Source organism: Dipodomys ordii, unplaced genomic scaffold (genome assembly GCF_000151885.1).
Source record: "Dipodomys ordii isolate 6190 unplaced genomic scaffold, Dord_2.0 Scaffold1, whole genome shotgun sequence".
NCBI classification, from domain to species: Eukaryota; Metazoa; Chordata; class Mammalia; order Rodentia; family Heteromyidae; genus Dipodomys; species Dipodomys ordii.
This window is the reverse complement of record NW_012267217.1, coordinates 11,061,790-11,080,080: the sequence shown is the minus strand read 5'-3', so window position 1 is coordinate 11,080,080 and position 18,291 is coordinate 11,061,790. Positions and strand designations below refer to the sequence as shown.

Genomic DNA, 18,291 nt, shown 5'->3' with positions numbered 1-18,291 from the left:
TATATTAATAATTGATGGTGAACACCAATTTTATTCAATCTAAGCATAAAATCACCAATATGCATACATTTACTCTAATGAGATTTTATGGGTGGTTGCAGTCAATAAGTAACTGAACTTGTTGTGTCATGATTTTCCACTCTGTTACTCAACCAGCATGTTTGTGTTAGGCCAAGTGTTTCACTATGATCTCCACTATCTTTTTAATCCAAAATTTATCTTTTTATTAATAGTAGAACCCAAAGTTTCAGCCCTTAATGTTAAGAAGAAATTGACAAGCATCTCCTTCAGTGAGATTTATTGTTATAACAATGTAAAATTGAACCTGTATGGTTGTATTTACAAATGTCACCTTGGAACACTGTGTCACACCAGAGTGTAAAACACATAACCAATTAAATAAAGTATGAAGATTTCAAAATGAATGAAAGTGATGAGTGACAGAAAATTTCTAAGGAAATAATTTCAGTTACATACTAATGATCACACTTAACAACTACAACAACAACAAACTATGGTCTAGGTAGCCGTGGGTTTCTAGGGTACAACCCTTTGGAGAATTCCCAGACAGTTTAATAAAATGAATAAAAGAGCCGGGCGCTGGTGGCTCACCCCTGTAATCCTAGCTACTCAAGGGGCTGAGATCTGAGGATCTCGGTTCAAAGCCAGCCCGGGCAAGAAAATCCGGGAAACTCTTATCTCCAATAAACCACCAAAAAAATGAAAGTGGTGCTGTAGCTCAAATGGTAGAGTGCTTGTTTTGAGCTGAAGAGCTGAGGGACAGCGGTCAGGCCCAGAGTTCAAGCCCAACGACTGAGAAACACACAAATAAAGAATAACAGAGGTGAACTCTGTCTTGTCTTAGTGTGATTGTGACAAATTTGAGGGAACAGAAAAATGGAAAAAGGTATTGTGACTAAATACGGTCCTAAAACTCAGTGTGCGATATCCCTGGACACAGAATTAGGAAACTTAAGGAGACTAGTTGGAATGGAATAGATGGGTGGGGAGGAGAGTGAGGAAAGGGTGGCACTAGGTGCATTGTACACAAAAATGAATGGTTAAATAGGTAACTCTTTGTACAAACATTTAAAGATATAAAAGTTAAAAAAATAACTTCAAAAAATCACTGATTATAACTTCCTTTCTTCCTGCCTTCCTTTCTCTCTTTGTTTACTTCCTTCCTCTTCCTCTTCTTTCTCTGTTTCTCTCTCTCTGGTTTTTTCCCCTCCCTTTCTTTCTTTCAATCTCTCTCTCTCTTTTATTTTTTTGGTCAGTCAAGGGGCTTGAACTCTGGGCTTGAGAGCTGTCCCTGAGCTTTTTGGCTGAAGGTGAGTGATCTACCACTTGACCCACAGCCCACAGCACCAACTCTTGACTCACAGCAACACTTCTGGATTTCTGAGTGGTTTATTGGAGATAAGAGTCTCATGGACTTTCCGGCCTGGGCTGGCTTTGAACCACAATACTCTCATCTCAGCCTCCAGAGGAACTAGGATTACCAGCATGAGCCCCTGGTGCCCAGATTTTTTCTTTCTTTCTTTCTTTCTTTCTTTCTTTTTCTTTCTTTCTTTCTTTCTTTCTCTCTCTCTCTTTCTTTTCTTTCTTTCTGTCTTTTCTTTCTTTCTTTCTTTCTTCCCTCCCTCCCTCCCTCCCTCCTTTCCTTCCTTCCTTCCTTCCTTCTTTTCTTTCTTTCATTTCTTTCTGCTTGTCTGGTGCTTAAACTCAGGGCCTGGCTTTGACACTGTCCCTGAGATTTTGGGCTCAGGGCTAGGGCTCTATCAGAGGAATCATAGCACTCTTCTAACTTTTTGCTGGTTAGAAATAAGAATCCACTGTACTTTCTGCCTGGGCTTTAGTCAAACCACAGTTTTCAAATCTCTGCAGCCTGAGTAGCTAGGATTACAAACATGAACCACCAGCATCTGCCAACTTTCTTCTTCTTTTTAACTACCCAAGTACTAAATGCTTGGTATACAGAAAAAGCATTGCAGAGCCTATCTAGATAGAAAATTAGCAAGTATTGGCTGATTTTATGAAAAAAAATAAAATGTGTGTGTAGCACAGTATGGTTGCTAGCACACAGTGAGTGCAGAAAATCTGTTAATTATTTTCATGCAAACCAGTTGTCTCTGTGACTTCAAAATAATTTTGTAGAAAATAGATGATCCTTATAAGGGTATTATCATTATATTTTACTACATACTATTCAATTAATGGGCAGTACTTTAAATGTTCATACTCTGAAAGGAAGGTGCTGCAGTCTCATATGGAAGAATCTGTCTAGTCTGTAGTCAAAATTCACCAATGGAGCACATTCTTGAAATAAACAATAAATACCCTGGTTTGAACCCCAATGCCATAAGAAAACATAAAAAATTCTTCCACTCTGAGAACAACTATTTGGGATTAACGAATTATTTTTTCAGCTTTATGGGTTTTCTTGTATTAATATATTCTTTTTCACATTTGTCTTTCACCTTTCTATCTTTCACTATATTTTTTTCATCACTATTATCAAGTTTCTACTCAAAGGAGATGAAATAGAATTCAGTAAGTATACACTTGTTATTAGGTCACATTAGTAATGTCCCCCTAAATTGGTATCTCCTCATCAGAGAGTAATATTCATATAACAAAAGAAATGATACTCATGCCCAGGAAGGAAGAATTAATAACATCTTTCACTAAGGAAATATTTGTTCAGCCTGATTATTGCCACATAGCATTAGCAAACAAATCTTCTTGTATCTCTTGTCTCTGAATTCTAGCTTCTGATTTCACCTCTGAAGACATTGCTTATCCATCATTCTTTTCTGAAGTTAATTCTTTCCCCATTTTTAGATAAATACTATTTCTTCCATCTTCAGCCTTCAGTCAAATCCTTCTTTGGTGAGATTTGAGTTCTCTTTCTTTTCTTAAAAGTTATAAATATAATGTGCCTAAACAATTCCTCTAGAATTCTGTCAAAACTCATGTATAATATTCACATGTCATTACATAGATAAAATAAAAGTTTGGCTTTTGTTCAAATTTTCTTTGTATATCCTGTTAGTCTTCTTTTTCATCATCAGGTCTATAAACTTTGCATATCATCTAAATACAATCTCCATGAATCTGAAATTCTTTTTCTCATAGAGAACATGGATTTTTAAACAAAGTGAAAATATTAAATATTATATAACATTATTTTTGTACAAAATATTAAGTTTTATTACATTGAGGCAGCTAGAATATTGTTTTTGTAGACAGGCAACAGTTAATAGAAATAGTGACATGTGAGACATTCTAATTTATTATCATAGTTGGTGTGTTGCCATCTAAATCACATATAATCCCAATTAAATGTAATCATATTAAATTATTATCAGATAAACTAAAAATATTAGTGGAAATGTAATTATATGAGTGGTGAATAAAAATTTTCAGTACTTCAGATAGATTCGACTTCCAACTTATTAAGTAATTTTAATAATATCTCTGTTGCAAATTGATACGTTAATCCTTTAAAGTTCAGTGAATTGGCTACTTTTTTCTGTATCACTTAAAAAGGCATATATCAATCAAAACTGATAACATTGTTTTATCTTCCCAGACCAGGAGGAGAGTCTTCAGGAAGCTAATCCTCAAAAATATTGTCAGAGAAGGCATAATATTTACTTGAAGTTACATGGGTTACTTCAACACTTGCTTATCTCATAAATAGCTCTGTGAAGCATTACTTCTTAAGACATACAGATCCTTTGGCTATATCCAGTTGAATGAGAAATTAAAATGTTATTATGGAGAATTCATTTTAGTTAACTTTTCTGGGAGGTATTATTTAATGATATAATTTTTACAGTAAATAAATCCACATCATTTTACTTAATAAAATAAATCCATTCTACTTATTTTAGTTTTCAGGATGAATAAAAAACAAGAATTATGTTGTGAGAAAATATAGTGCAATCCTGTTTTTTTATGTAGAAGCGAGTGTGTGTCTGTGTGTATATAATTATATCACACAGTTTTTTTTCCCCAGAACAACTTTGGCTAACATATATTCTAGTAAGATACCCCTAAACAGCATGTGCGCTTAGTAAAACAACCCCAAAAGCACTGAGTGATTCAGAACTGTAGTTTATTCACCTATAAAATTGACTAAGGAGAAATCTACCTAATTAAGAGGATTACTATGAAGATTAAGTAGGATCATACCTATTCAAGTGTTCAATAGCATGTGTTCCATAAAATATATCTCATCAGTGGTTATGATTATGATCTGATTTTCTTGAGAAATTATATGCACTTAAATGTGCACTTAAATGTTAAAAGATTTGAGATGACCTATGAATAAGCTCTCTGTAGGACAGTAAATCAACAGATGTCTTGGCTTTGAAATGTTCAAACTACTGGCTATCTAGTAATTGACAAACCAGTTTATATCTGTACCTTTATTCCTCCTTCATTTCCAAATAAGGATAGTAATAATACTTAATTTTGAGAGCATTTTTGGAGATTAAGCAAATTAATATATAAAGTAGATAAAGTACCTGACATGTCAAGAAAATTGATTATTATTATCAACACAAGTTGTATGAAAGTCATATGTGAGTCTTTACTGTACTTAGGTAAATATATGTGCATATGTTTATGTGTATCTATAAGTACACACAGGCATACATATACATTATATATGTATATATAATATGCTTCAAGAATATATAATAAAAATCATGTTCTTTCCATTCTCTTAAATTGCAAAATCTTTGTTATTCTTCATAAACCCATAATTCTCTCTAGGATGACCTTACATGATTATGATACTCTACAAAAGGGTTATTATGAGTAACAATATATTGTCATTTAAAACATCTGTGTTGTTAAATCCATTTAAAAAGCACAGCACAATGTTGAATTATTCAAAGTTAATTGTAGATCTAATTACAAATGTTCTGTCTCTGAAACAGTAATTGGCAATCATAATCTACCGCCTCCCACTCAATCTCTTAAATTAAGCAAAATTTAAAGTCTCTACTTCTTTACAAGGTTTGAGTTGAAAGATATTCAAAGCAAAAGTCATTAACAAAGACACCTCAGGAAATATTGAATAAAAGTCACAAGTCATTGGAAGGAACATACATAGATCCAAGCAGACACAAATCAATTATAAAACACAAAATACAAATATAAATCCCTTATCCCACTGGGTTAGCCCCAAATTATGAACTATTCATACAAGTCACCTGTTTGCCATGGGGAAGGCCGGTTAATTAGTTTGGAATACACTATGGTGTCCCAGCAATAGAGACGATAGTCTTTCCTTTAACAAAGTAGGTGAGATGAAAAACAGTAATGGCAAATCTCCTTAAAAGTATCCTCATATCCTTCTGGTTTCTTCACTCTGTCATTTTGGTTAGGTAGCCTTTTAATTTAGCAATTACCATGACAGTCTCCCTTTATGGGTCTCATACCCTCAAGAGCAACACCTAGCAAATGTCCTGGCTTCTGGCAATCACAAATTCCTGGACTCTCAAACTCCTCCTCCAGTAGACTATACCTGATTTTACACTGATTAGAGACATAAGTCACTCTATAGTATACTACGCTGTATAAAATCTTAGCTATTAAGTCCCTAGCAAAATATCATCAAATTTTAGTAATGGTTTAAGAGATATTTGTCATATATTATGGACATACTTCCTTCTTACATGCAATCAAGTTTGCAAGGTAAAGAAAAGAGGAATGTTTTTGGATAGATTCTGCTTAGAAAACTATAACATAATTTACCTTTGTATTATTTTTCTTCTGCTTTTAATCTGTCATATTAGATTATTCCTGTATCTTCTCATATTAGATATTCCCATATCTTCCATGTGTGGACTATGCACCATTTTTACATCTGAACACTGACGATCTAAATTGTATCACTGTGACTAGCAATATAAAATTAGGCTGAAAATGACTTCTGTGACATTAACAGAACTGATATTCTTGTGATAATATTTAATTAAAAATGTCTTCCTCCATAACTTCCCATGGCCCTTATTGGCTACTTTTTCCAGACCTGCTGAATCTCACAGTGTTCCCAGTGGAATTTTCCCAGTGCTTTTATTTTCAGGAAAAAATGTAAATAATATGACTGACGCCAGGAGAAAAAAAAATGTCTCTGTGGTTTATATCCCAGAGAGTCTACAATCTATTTTAAAAGTCAGTAATTCAACTATTCCATATAGAATAAATATACAGTTTCATCTGTATATTTGCTTCTAGAGTGTTAATTTGTTTGTCAGTGAACACAATAGTGTCTTTCTGCCTTATAAGCACTTCTGTATTATGGAAAGAAGTATATGCCAATATAGAATTTGAACAGATGACTATATTATGGCAAAAACAGGCATTATTTATGATATTACTTTATTCACAGGGACAACTGGTATAGCAAGACTAGAGAGTTAAATATATCACTAGTATACTTTCAAGAACATAACAACCTTTGAAAATGTTAGGTGAAAAAATTACTACTATTAATTTAAATCTGTCATACAGCGAATGAGAAAATTGGGGAAATTTTTATTGTTGGCATATGCCTATGTTCATTTACAATATAGCCATAGAGAAAATCTGTTTGTTTGTAAAAGCCCCATCAACTAGTACTGGTGGCCCATGTCTGTAATCCTAATGACTCGGGGGACTGAGAACTCAAAATTGTTCAAATCCAGCCCAGGCACAAAAGTCCATGTGTCTCATCTCAATGGAACTTATTCAGAAAATGTCAAAAGTGGAGTGTTGGTTCCGTAGTAGAGCACTAGCCTTGAGCGAAACGTCAGCATCCAGGCCCTGAGTTCAAGTCATAAAACTAGCACAGAAAAAATAAGCAGTCTCTTGTAAAGTAACTTTGATATTTATGTTTCAATTATGGAATAACAGTACAAAGAAGTATTTTCAACTGGTGTTCTTTTCACAAAAAGATGGTAATGGTGTGATACATTCCAGAAGAGTGTATTTTTACTCAATCTTCATCATTAAACTTGCAATTCAAATAGGCTTTATCACTACAGTCTAATTATCTCCTACTTTTTTTGTTGTCAATATTGAGAAAGTCTGATATGTGTTAAATAGTCATTCAGGAACAAGATAATTTTATAAGCATACAACCGGTGTGCACAAAGAGAACACTAGCTTTCTGGGAAGATTTGAACTATTTGAATGCACACATGCCTTTGGATTCAGTTTCCGCTGCTGGGAATATCCTACGAGACTGTGTTTCCTTATCTGTAGAACAAAGGTAATTATGTGAATAACCCAACTGCTTGTTGATGTAAAAATCAAATGAAATAAAACATGTAGCAGTGCTTTGTTAAATGAAGTGAGCTCTTCAAATATTTGCTACATTCTGCATAAAGGATGCCTAGATATATACATATAACCTTTCAAGATCTTCTCTAGTATTAGCACTGAAATGTGTCTGTATTTTGGGTTAATTATATATTTAAAAGATCAATTTTGAAACGCTGATATGTCATCTTTTTTTAACCTTAAATTTTATCAGAAAATGAAATAAAGGAAGTGGTGCTGTGGCTTAGAGTGGCAGAACACTAGCCTGGAGCAAAAGAACTCAGGCTCAGGTACAGCACCCAGGACCTCAGTTCAAGTCCAAGGATGAAAAACAAAACAACAACAGTGATGATGATGATGACAAACATCAACAATAACACCACCAACAAGTAAACAAACAAAATGAAATAAAAACACAGATGATAAACTCAAGGTTGCTAATCTGGGCAGTTAAATAGTGTATTTGTGTACTTGAAGTTAAAGAAAAATGTGAAGCTAAGTTTTATTGTCTGTTTTTTGTTGTTTCTATTGTTTGTGGTACAAAATTATGTCTCAAAACTGTTAATATTAAGGAGATAACTATCAATTTAATTCTCTACATAATTTCTTCATGTACTACTGTCTATAAAATATGTCTATAAAGGTTAAATATTATTCTTTGATATTTTAAATAGTCTTATCCAATAATCGCTTGTATTAAGATTTTGTTCTACTAAATTTACAAAATAATAGAGCATGCTTGCTTGAAGAAAATTATTAAATTTCTCCATTAATTAAAAATTTTATGTTGCTCTGCCTACAGATATATCAGCCAGTAAAGTCTGAATCAATTTCAGAGTCCATATATTTGATAGATACCAATATTTCTCATAAGTCAGCATTTGAGTATTATTGGAATAAACATTTGTATTCATGTTACCATGACTTTAAAAATTATTTACTATTCACATTCTTAATTTAGGGATAACTTTGTTGAATAGAACATTCTACTGCCTTTTTAAACGATTAAATTCATTACATGGCTGGAAGTTTATAGCAATCAGCTAAGTTTGAAAACTTTTTAAAATACGTTTTTTATTGTAAAAATACCATATAGAAGGGTTACAACTACATGAGCAAGGTAATGAGTAGATTTCTTATCAAGCATTGTTGCCTCCTCCTTTGTTTTTCCCCTACCATCCCTTTCCTCCCATCTCAACTACACCCCCCACCTAAACTGTAAAGCTCGTTTTTCAGCATAGTGTTTTGTACATATCATTGTTGCAGTGGGTCAACCTGTATCCCTATTTAAACATTTTTTTTACCCTTCCCCTCAACAAGTTATACCAACATCAAATACAGTGAAAACAATAAATAATTTAACAATTAATTACAATTAATGTACTTGTAGTACATGTAAAATGGCCATTTAACATAGCATCATGTAGTTTATAGTAATATATAGATTAAGACTGGATGTACATATTAGCATTTGTATTATTCTCCATTTTTCTAGAATTCCAGGACTTGACAATTCTTTTGAGACAAAAGCATAAATAAAACTATTCTTCTACTCTTTGGGATTGTTTAGTGAATAGTTAGTTACATGCTTTCAAAATTTATAAAGAAAATGTATGGTTGATGGCTTTATATAAAGTATAGTGTGTGTACATTTTTATATATCATGAACAAAGTTCTCAAAAAATTGTCTTAGTATCTAAATATTTAGAGTTTTGATACTTTAAAATATAATGTTTTCTACTTGTGTTAGAAGGTGTAATTATATAGCAAGTGAGTTACAAATATGTCAATCAATAAATTTAACCTCATGGAATTTTTTTTCTTTTTACACCAAATGTGCCGCTAAATCATATAGAGTGTTGCTTACTTATAGAATAGATATAGTTGATATTTTTAAACAAATTATTTTCCAAATTTATTTCACTGAAGTTCATTTTTATAAAATATTTGAGTACTTGAAAAGCAAAATGCTTGCTTTACTAATAATCAGGAATATTCTACTCCTTTTAAAAGGAGTTTTCATTTCTGTTTCTAAGATAGTTTTCATGGTCAACTCTGGAATCACATTCTTTACTTCTGTTACCAACTTCAATATTTTGTCTTTCTTGAGTTAAATTGGTAGGTAATTCCGTTTAATGAAAATGCGGACTAAAGAGTGAGAGAGAAAACTTTGTCTGGATGAACTTCTATGCCAGGAATTTTAGCCATTGTAAAACTAAAAACTCTTCTTGCCGAAGAAGAGTTCAATACGACAGCTGAGTCCTCACATAGATGAGACATGTCGAGTAGAGGCACAGCTGTCCTTGTGAAAAGCAACAGCATCCAACATATTTCATGACTGAGAACTGATCATTTGTTAAAATCACTGAGATTTGGAGGATGTTTTATACAGTACCCAAACTGCTGACACTAGGGAACTCCAACAACCATTCCTGGGCTAGAAGGAGCCAACAACTAATAAAAATCAAGCTAACATAGCTCAATATTTTGAGGGAGTTAAATGTATAGAAATACAAGTGAAATAATGATGTCCAAGGGGGAGATAAGGCCTCTAGAGATGCTAATGCAATTCCAGAGTGTGTTGTTGCTAATAAACCTGACTTCCTCCTTGCGAATTCATGGTATGAACTGATAAAGATACACTCATAACTGAGGTCTGGGAAAATTCTATAGAAAATCAAATGTGAGGTGCTGGGAAGGTGGTTGCTTGCCTTGCATTCATGAGGCCTTGGGTTCGATTCCTCAGCACCACATAAGCAAAAAGAAAAAAGCCGGAAGTGGCTCTGTGGCTCAAGTGGTAGAGCTCTAGCCTTGAGCTGAAGAGCTGAGGGGCAGCACCCAAGCCCAGAGTTCAGGCTCCATGACCGGACCCCTCCCCACCAAAAAAAGAAAATCAAATGTGAGAGTAATAGTGATAAGATAAAACATTTTTAAACTGATAAGTTGAGGGGAAAATACACATAATTAAGAGTTACTATATGGAACAACTAATAAACCAAGCAGTTGACAAGGAAAAATAAATGTTCAAAAATAGCCAATAACAGTCAGAGAAATGAAAGCTAATATCAAGCATTTTTAGGAAACTATAATAAATTTAGCATACCATGTATAGCAAAGTAATTTATTACTGCAATAGAGCATATATACATAGCTATACAGTTACAGTTTGTGTATACATATATTTATGAACATTTGATGCACATGACATTATTGATAGCTAGCTCAATTCTGTAAAAGGAGTCAATTATTTAATAAAAGTTGCTGGCATGAAATGCTCTGGTAATCTATCTAGAGGAAAATAAAGTTGAGTCCTTATATTGCATTACATAAAACATATTTCAGATGGATTTAGCTATTAAAAATCTGAACAAGGACACAGGATGACCTATTGCAACAATGATACAAACAAGACACTATGTTGGAAATGAACTTTACAGTTTTAGTGTGGAGGAGGGAGGGAAGTTAGGGAGGGAAGGGATAGTAGGAAAAAAACAAAGGAGGGGATAACAATGCTTTTCAAGAAATGTGCTTATCACTTATAACTGTAACCCCTCTGTAAAGAATCTTTTCAATAAAATAAAATAAATAAAAATAAACAGCAATAAGTTTTATTAATTACTTCCCACAAAGTATACAGCACATAAATTAGATTGGTAGGTATGTACACAAAAGCAGATGCATTGTTGTACTATAAACATTTCTAGTATTATTTATTAATTAAATGATGTTTATGTTTTTCAAACTAGTGAAAAGTTTGTGATTTTGATCTACAGAGCCATTGCCTAAATTAGCATTTTTAAAACTAAACCTAAAGGTTCTTCAATTAAGTTTTACTTTTCAGCCTTTTTAATTAGCCATAATGTGTCTTCCCTATTTTGGTAAGCTTGAGAACTCATGTTATATATCATGCTGCATCATGTTATATTAGAAATTTGTTTTCTGTATGATCACTAAAATATCATTCTTCAGAATAATAATTACGTTATAATTTTACTGTAAAAATCATCTATCCAAATTAAACAACCAAATATTCACTATCAATTTGTGTAATTATGCCCTCTATTCCAGTATTTATACAATTACAGTCCATTTCTATTCTATGGACACAGAGAGCTGACATTGTAACATTTTCTCATTTTACTGTCCTCTAAGAGAAAGGCCAATTGTGAACCTCTCTCTATTTGAATGTAGTGACTAGGCCTGACTTCTTTCAACAGGACTGCACAGAAGTACTTTGAAACTTGTCTCCTCCTGCCAGAATTCTTAAAGAAACTATGTAGTTTGCAGACACCCAGGACTGTCGCTCGAAATAGAAACTCCTGCCTAGTGCAGAAGTACAGAGTTCTTCAGCGCTCCTGATTCTTCAGCATTTTTGCTGTTACCAAAGTACTTATGGTTGCTTTTCTTTGTGAGGATGTAGGTCTTCTGGAGGCTTGTTAGGTGGTGAACACTGCTTGGATCAGAAGCTTTATTTGGTGAAACACTCCTTGTGTCATCCTTTATCTATCACTCTTGCTTATGGGCCAGCAAGCTCATCACTAGGAAGTAAAGTTTCAAGTACATGAGGGGCTCTTTGGCAAGTATATTAAATGAGAGCATGCACACAGTTTATTTCTTACATCTACTCTACCCAGTGCTTAGGTTTACACATTAAAAACAATTTATTTGGTTAACAAACTCTTGAACAGATGAGAGAGCCTTCTAATAGAACGCTTTCATGACTAGAGTTGTCAACTGTGTAAATCTGTAATTTCTACAACTATTGTTTAGTAGGTAAACCAAGGCACATACATTTCAGAAAATGTTTTATGTTGAAAAATAAAATAAAAAGCAAAACAAGGGCAATTAAATCTTCAGCAATTATCTTCCCAGCACCTGAACTAAGTGACTTTTTCCAACATAGGTAAAAGTTAAATATGAAAAAAATATGTATATTTGGTCAAAACCTTCATTGACTTTTGTTGCCCAGCATGAACTGACACTGTCCTTGCTTTAAGCTCTCCCATGGAGAACGACAACTTCTCTTCAAGTTAGCCTACGGATTGTTTTGGCTAATTAATTCGTCAGTTGATAGATTTGATATATTCTTGCTTAGTATATTAGTTTTAAAGTCCTAAACATCGATTTTAAATGGAAACCAAACCTCATCAAACACTTTTTTGCATCTCAAAAAATAGAAAGCCCACAGATTGGGAGAAGATCTTTACTAGCCATACAACGGACAAGGGTCTCATATCTAAAATATACTTGGAACTCAAAAAATTAAACCCCCCAACAACAAATCCCCAAAGAAACAACTGCCCAATAAATAAGTGGGCGAAAGACTTAAAGAGAAGCTTCTCTGAAGAAGAAAGAAGGATGGCCAATAGACACATGAAGAAATGTTCAACATCCCTAGCCATAAAAGAAATGCAAATCAAAACAACATTGAGATATCACCTCACCCCAGAAAGAACGGCAAAAATCAAGAACTCTAATAACAACAGATGCTGGAGGGGATGTGGACAGAAAGGAACCTTACTTCATTGTTGGTGGGAATGTAAACTTGTCAAAAAATAGACACTTTCATTTCTTTTTGTTTCCATTCTGCTCAATGAAAATAAATTTGGATAGCACCCCAGAATATGGATTGTGTTTGATGGGTCCATAGTTCTTTTAACAGAGTGATTAAGGATCATTTGGCTTAGAATACAATGGAGAAACTTAATTCTTAGGTACATTTCCCTGTCAAAGAAATGTGTGAGGAGAGTGTGTGTGTATACACATATATATATATATATATATATATATATTATATATACCTATACCTATATATATATATATATATATACAGTATGTGAGTACATATTTGTACTAATTGAGTGACTATTGTTCAGTGAAAAACTATTAACTAGGGAAATCCCATATATCATATAGATAATTAAGCTACTTATTTGTTTCCAAATTCATCTCCTTGAAAGGTATTTGCTTTTAGGTTACAGTACTTCAAATGGAATAAGACACCACAAGCAACCTGATTTTCTCTTCAGGAACTGCCCTTGTTTGCCAGAAGCATGACAGTGATTAATTCTTTTTTTTTTTTCTTTTTCTGTCATGGGGCCTGAACTCTGGGCCTGGGCGCTGTCCTTCAGCTCTTCATCTCAAGGCTAACACTCTACCACTTGAGAAACAGTGCCACTTCTGGCTTTTTCTGCTTATGCGGTGCTGAGGAATTGAACCTGTGGCCTCTTGCATGTGAGGCAAGCACTCTACCACTGATCCACCTTCCCAGCTCTTAACTTGTATTTTGTATAAAAAGAATACAAGTCCTTTTCTTGCATTATTATTTTCTCAGTTTATTTTTTATCATAATATCTGGAACATTCTTCACTATAGATTGACTTTTTCTCTCACACTAGAAATTAAGTATACAGTATGTTATTTTTTGTTGTTGCTGTTGTTTTTGTTCAGTTGTGGGGCTTGAACTCTGGACCTGGGCATTGTCCCTGAGTTCTTCAGCTCAAGGCTAGTGCTCTACCACTTGAGCCACAGCATTACATACAGTTTTCTGATGATTAATTGGAGATAAGAGTTTCAGGGACTTTCCTGCCCTGGATGGCTTCGAACCATGATTCTCAGATCTCAGCCTCTTGAGTAGCTAGGCTTACAGATGTGAGCCATCAGAGCCTGGCTGCAGTACTGTATTTTAATGACCATTTTCAATTACTTAGTAGTATTCTTTTCCTCTACCTAGTTTCTGGTTATTGATTCCATACCTCTGTAGCTCAGTACCTAAAGTTTGTGCTGATTCCACATCACATGCATGGAGACTAGCAGATATCACTCTCTGCTCTATAACCTGGGTGGAAGTCATTACTTCAGATAAACTAGACCTAAGCCACACATGCATTGCAATGTTCAAGCCACAAAGTTCAGTTGTCAAATGGGTCTATATGATTTCATTTGGGTCAAGAAAATGTAGGGGAAGATTCATGCCAGGATATCCTGAAAGGGGCAAAATTTTCCCATTAAAAAGATGTCCTAAGGAGAAAAGCTGCAGAAATGATACTTTCTTTTAGTTATTTATTGTACCACCACTTTTTCCCATGATATTTAATATCATTTTCTGTCATTCATAATTCTATTCACTCATGCTTATAAACCCTTATAAAGTACTAAGGAACTCAGGTCTCCAGGCCTTGTTTTCTATAGTCATATTTATACCATTCTCACTTTCTCTAATCTCTAAAACGAATGTATTAAAGGTGACTGAAAGTAGGGAGATACATTGATTGAAAATTTCTATCCTCAGCATTAAATAGGTCACCTATATGTGTTACATATACATATCTGTAATATTTGTTTAGAAATAGCCAGAATAAAATAGTGATGCATGGATGGGCAGATATTTTGCAGATAGTCTTAGAGGAAAACATGATGCTGGGTTAGTAACACAGCAAGCTGTCAGAAAAGATAGATGGCTTTGCTGGTCACGCTATAAATAACCACCAGGTGCCACTCCGAACTGGTGGAAGCCTCATTCTGTATGACAGTCATTGATCTGGTGCACGGCTCAGAGGCAACCTTTCCTGACACCACTGGAGGAGAAAAGGTTATGCTTCACATTTAAGCCTTGAATAATAAGGTCATGATCAAATTAAGAGAATCTCTCTGGCGAATACATGAAATATACACAAATTAATACAACAAATTAGGTACATTGTTACAAAGAAAAGGTGAGCATGCCAGAGTCAAGGGTGTTCATAGAACTTGGTCCTTCTGAAACTTTTATTAATGAAGGGAAAATCATGCCTCATTAAAAATATACTAAGAACAAGTTCTCACCACCTCTGAGATGACCCTAAATTGTAATCTAGACTAGAATACTATAGAATAAATAAATTAAATAACAGAGATGTCTCCTAAGTGACTGCCGACTTATTAAAGCTTATTCCAGAGAAAAGCCAGATAATCAGAGGAAAATCAGATACAAGGATTGTCATAATTATATCTTTTTGCAGAACTGAACAAAATCTAGCATATGTCATTTGTAGTAAAAGTTCAATTGTATTTCTTAGGGTTTGTAGAGTCAGTATCAAGTTCTCCTTTATAAGAAAAAGCAACCACTTGAATTTCCTAAGTTACCTAATATTATCTTCATGGTTCTTCCCTAATAATTGAAACTTATAATACAAAAACAGTCATATTAATGAGCTTAACATATATATATATATAAAATATTCAAACACATGCATGCCACACATGCCACACACACACACACACACACACACACACACACACTCATACACACATACACATATGCCTATGTATCTACTCACATAGTTTAATTTCCACCATTCTACCTCTTCAAGCAACTGGAACACAACTAGAAAATATAGCATTTCCAGTTGTACTCTCTGTCTCTCTCTCTCTCGCTCATTCTCTCCCCTTCTCTCTCTCTCTATATATATGTATATATATATGTCTATGTGTATATATATAACATATATATATATATATATATATACAAAATGACTTGACTTGCATACAATGCAGTATTTTGTAATTTGATCAAAATTTTAAGTATGTTAATCTTTTATATGTTATAGGTCAGGAAAGTTTAGCCCAAATAAGTAAGCTGTTGAAATAGTAGTTTCAGTTACCAAGAACATTCCACAAATAAAGGTAATAGCATAGTATACATTTCCAAACTTATAATTTTCACAGTACTGGGGATTGTATTCAAAGCCTCATGCTTAGACAGGACTCTTATTTAAGATATGGTCCATTCACTTTTTTTGGTTTAGTTATTTTCTTTTTCTTTTCTTTTCTTTCTTTTCTTTTCTCTTTTGGTCAGTCATGGGGCCTGAACTCTGGGCCTGGCTGCTGTCCCTCAGTTCTTCAGCTCAAGGTTAGCGCTCTACCACTTGAGCCACAGTGCCACTTACCGTTTTCTGATGATTTATTGGGGATAAGTGTCTCATGAACTTTCCTGCCCCGGCTGTTTTTGAACCCCAGTCCTCAGATCTGAGACTCCTGAATAGCTAGGATTACAGGTGTGAGCCACCAACATCCAACTAATTATTTTCTTCATAGGGTCTTGTATTAATGCCTGAGTCAGTCTGGAAAACTATCTTCATATTTTCCCTTCCTGTAAAGCTAGAATAACAGGTGTACACACAATATCTAGCTTCTGTTGGTTGGGATATGATCTCAAAAACTAATTTTTTACATGCAAAATCTCAACTTCTGCTTCTTTCAAACTTTATCTCATAAATAACTAGGAGACAAGACATGAGGTACCATGCCTTGCTCATTTCAATCATTTTAATATAAAAATGTTATACTCATCAGTTCACCAAATACTTAATATTTGAAAATTTATTTATTAACTAACCTATTGTATCACAGTATTTTTCTGGTATTCTTACACCATGTTGTGAATATATCTTATGCTCAGTTTTCAATGCATAGGACACTCTGTCCTATGAATATGTCTGCAATGTAACAATAGAAATATAGCTAGAATCACTAAAAAACTGGTTGAAATTTATTTTTATGATTTAGGAGTTGATAAAAATGTTATGCCATTTAACACCGAAGAATGGTATTGTGGTAAATGAAAACAATAGAGAAATGTGGAAGATAACTAGAATTTAATCTGATTGACTGGAAAACAACAACTACACTACTTACCTGGTGGACTTTTTACTTTGATACTTGCATATTTTTAATGTGGTAGACTTTCATAAAATATTAATCTGTATAGTTTCAGGCCATGGGTTATATTAACTAATAATAATTGACAACATACTGAGAAATTCCATGATACTATGGAATCTTGTCCATTGACAGGAATCCTCCAAGCTTTATAAATAATGAAATGGAAATCTAGTGAAAAATACATTTTTGCCTTTTAAATGAAGCAAATATAAAAGAAAAAGAAACTTGTTTTTTTCATAAGTGTGAGGGTAAATACATATCTTGGCTGAATACAAGAATTTCCTAACTTGGTTTGAGTGTAGGTGTCCCTAAATATTTTAATATTTGTTCATATCTACATATCTATGTATCATCTGTTACTTACCTATCTACCTACTGATGTATTTCCAGTTTCATAATTCTACCTCTTCAAACAACTGGAGCACGACTAGAAATTATAACATTTCTAGACTTTAAGAGACAAATAGGTTGTAAATAATTGTAGTAAACATTATCTAATGCTTAAAACATGTCCAGATTGTTGTACATTGCACATTACAGGAAAAATGACCAAAATAGCCATCACATGAAAAATAATTTTAAATGTGTGAGGAAGTTTGATGACAGGTCTCAAAATAGTTACTATATATTGAATCAAAGATAATGCCTGAATCTTGTTAGCAAACAAAATTGAACACTATAAATATTTTCTTGAAACATTATGTGCATTTGGATATGAATAATAGCATATAGATGAATGGTAGCACATTTCAGACTGATGGAGAAATAGAGATGAGGAAGGGAAGATATTAATAAAAAAGGTGAGGAAAATAAAGCAAATATTTATAGTGATTTAATTTAGGAGATAGTCACATGGAGTTTTATAAAAATTTCTATGTACTTGTGATTGAATATTTCTATAACTAATGGAAATAATAACAAAATTGTTTTTAAAAGTTCTGACAAAGTATTAGAGATTCTTATGACTTCCTTGTTAGCATTTTGACTGACAATTGTAGTTTGAGCCTAAAAACTGCATTTCAAAATTACCCCAGGTGGTTTTATTTATTTATTTTTTATGCAGGTGTTCAGAAGATGACACTTTGAGAAACACTAGAGAGAAATCACATTTGCTCGCTCCAGGATAAATCATTTGAGATAAAGCATTAAAAGCTGCTAAGTACTTTCAGCTGTCATATTTTTCAATGATGGCTCCTTCAAAGCCAGATGGAAATTGGAAGAGAGTTAGCCTTGATCAGGTCAATTTTAAGGTGGCACTTGTGTTCAACA

The 18,291-nt window shown here is 33.5% G+C and overlaps 1 protein-coding gene across 1 annotated transcript in view; it reads right to left on the bottom strand.

Moving 5' to 3' along the window:
• Pcdh9 (protocadherin 9) overlaps positions 1 to 18,291 on the bottom strand; it is an 885,074-nt gene that overhangs the window by 175,185 nt on the left and 691,598 nt on the right. The gene's annotated exons all lie outside the window — the stretch shown is intronic.